This window comes from Anneissia japonica, unplaced genomic scaffold (genome assembly GCF_011630105.1).
Source record: "Anneissia japonica isolate Jap-2015-1 unplaced genomic scaffold, ASM1163010v1 scaffold287800_len1627635_cov199, whole genome shotgun sequence".
Taxonomy (NCBI): Eukaryota; Metazoa; Echinodermata; class Crinoidea; order Comatulida; family Comatulidae; genus Anneissia; species Anneissia japonica.
In genome coordinates this window covers 821,667-823,927 of record NW_022731299.1, presented here as the reverse complement: position 1 = coordinate 823,927, position 2,261 = coordinate 821,667, and the positions used below count along the sequence as shown (strand labels likewise).

At 34.0% G+C, this 2,261-nt stretch overlaps 1 protein-coding gene across 1 annotated transcript in view; it reads left to right on the top strand.

Annotated features, from left to right (window-relative positions):
• The first annotated feature begins 195 nt into the window (after positions 1 to 195).
• LOC117115311 (centrosomal protein of 128 kDa-like) overlaps positions 196 to 2,261 on the top strand; it is an 84,808-nt gene continuing 82,742 nt past the window's right edge. Inside the window, exon 1 of the mRNA XM_033259051.1 lies at positions 196 to 295. The gene's annotated coding sequence lies outside the window, so the exon portion shown is untranslated. The remainder of the gene's footprint in view (positions 296 to 2,261) is intronic.

Below are 2,261 nucleotides of genomic sequence, written 5' to 3'. Positions count from 1 at the left end.
ATAATAATAATAATAATAATAATAATAATAATAATAATATTATTATTATTATTATTGGTATCATCATTATTATTACGGGCATTCCTTATGAATTATTGAACGCCCTCTAGAGTTACGTTTCCAGTGAAGGAGGAAGATCACGATCTTCTATTGGAGGATAATTAAATATTGCGATATTCTATCCAATGAGTGACTCCGTATCATTGTGTACGTTTTCTCCAGCGGCGGCCATTTCAATTTGTTTTTAAACATTCAGAGGTAGTGCCATGTTCTGGGCTTTCCCTTGCTTGAAGAGGTGAGTGGGATCCTACTTTTTGTTTTCTTTTTTTAACAAAAGCAAAAGCTTGACAAGGTAGTCAAGTAACAAAAGTTTATTATTTACATTCTTGTTGTAGTATTGATGAATTATATTAAGGTGTTGTGCAGCGAATTAAGTTGGGTAGTGCCTAGGATAGGAGAACTAGTAGGCTAGGCCTAGCCTAGGCTAGTCTAATAGGTAGGCTATCTAGGCTTGGCTAGGCCAGGACCGTACCTAGTAGGCCTACTACTAGGCTATTAGGGACAGGTGGCGCCCGCACTCTTTTCTCTAGCGGAGCGACATCCGAGGGCACTTGGCCTTGGGCTCGAGTGGGGGTGGGTTTGGGAATACAGATAATTTCGGTCGCGCTTCGTTTCAGTCGCGCCTCACTTCGGTCACGTTTAATTTCGGTCTTGGTTTGTTTTCAACAGATTAAATATATTGAGCGCCAATGGAGTTGCGAAAACGCTAAATTAAAATACAACTAGGCCTAATTATCATTGTAAGTTCATCAATCTGTTTATCATACTTTTTTTTATTTATGCTTTGTTGTCTTTCTACTAAGGCTACATAAAAGCAATATCATACTTTTTTTTATTTATGCTTTGTTGTCTTTCTACTAAGGCTACATAAAAGCAAAAAAATTAATACTATTATTACTAAACTAAATTTCAATTAATATTATGGTATTTATAGGTTATTTTCTAGTTTGTTGCATTCCTTGTACCATTGGCTAATCATGACGTAATATCATTTACCGTACCTTTAGCAATCGGAAGGTCCGATACGGTACCGTATCTCTAGCCACAGCGTATTTAAATTACTGTAACATTATAGTTACAATTAATTAACAATTGTTTTTATTAGTATTAAAGTTTATTATTGTTCTATTAATACTATCTTACAGAAACAATGCAGATGTTACAAAGTTGACTGAGTTTGAGATATGTTTTTTTTTATTGTTTGTTGCGATATATATATTGATATAATTTTTATTATTAATGCTTGAATCAAATAAAGATTTATGGAATAAGTATGGTCAATAGATTAGTTTCGCATTACCTTTTTTTTCCTTGTCTGTTAATACGTTTGTATTTACCATAAATGTTCTGATCATGTTTATTAGTAGAGGACCTGACTAAGATTTGTATGCACTTCATTTAGGAGAGAATTTCTCAACTGCTATAGACTAATATGAACCCTAGGAATAACATGGGATGTGTGCCAAAATCTCAATCCGGGACGAACAGCCCTAAAATGACCACGCCCTTAATTAAATGACCACGCCCCTTTTTATAGCGTGGGTGTATTTTGGAATTGAGCTAGACAGTATAAGAAAATAGCAAAAGAAGGGATTTTTGTTCTAGATAAGCACACAGGACAAGAGGATTAAATTAAATTCCTAAAATTACGTCTCAGTCACATTTCGGTTAATATGCAAATTAGCTTGAATATGCAAATTAGGAGTGAAAAAATAGGGTTCCCATGTGCTGAGAACCGCTGGTCGTAGCAAGTTGCTTTCTTTTTAAAATTGTTAGAACCATGCATATTTCTATTTGTTCTAATGTGAGATTTGCTTAAAAAAATGACCGGAAATGCCATATTTGACCTTTGACCCTATTTACAATTTTTTTCCTATTCCCATGTCCACTGACTGTAAAAACTTGGTTTTGGTCTCAAATTCATTTACTCAGTGAATGGGTTTTTACAGCAATCACCGGGTGCGTACCTTTGGTCCGAAGACCCATTGGTTCGAAGGGTCTTATAGCAAGCTCTTAAAATTAGTAGGTGGAATTTAAATAAGTTGTTTATTATAAGTAAATTTATTTGATTAACAAGTACCTCTTTGAAGCAAAACTCTAAAGGCACTTAAAATTAGTAGGTGGAGTAAAAACCAACCATACAAATTTAAATAAGTTGTTTATTATAAGTAAATTTATTTGATTAACAAGTACCTCTTTGA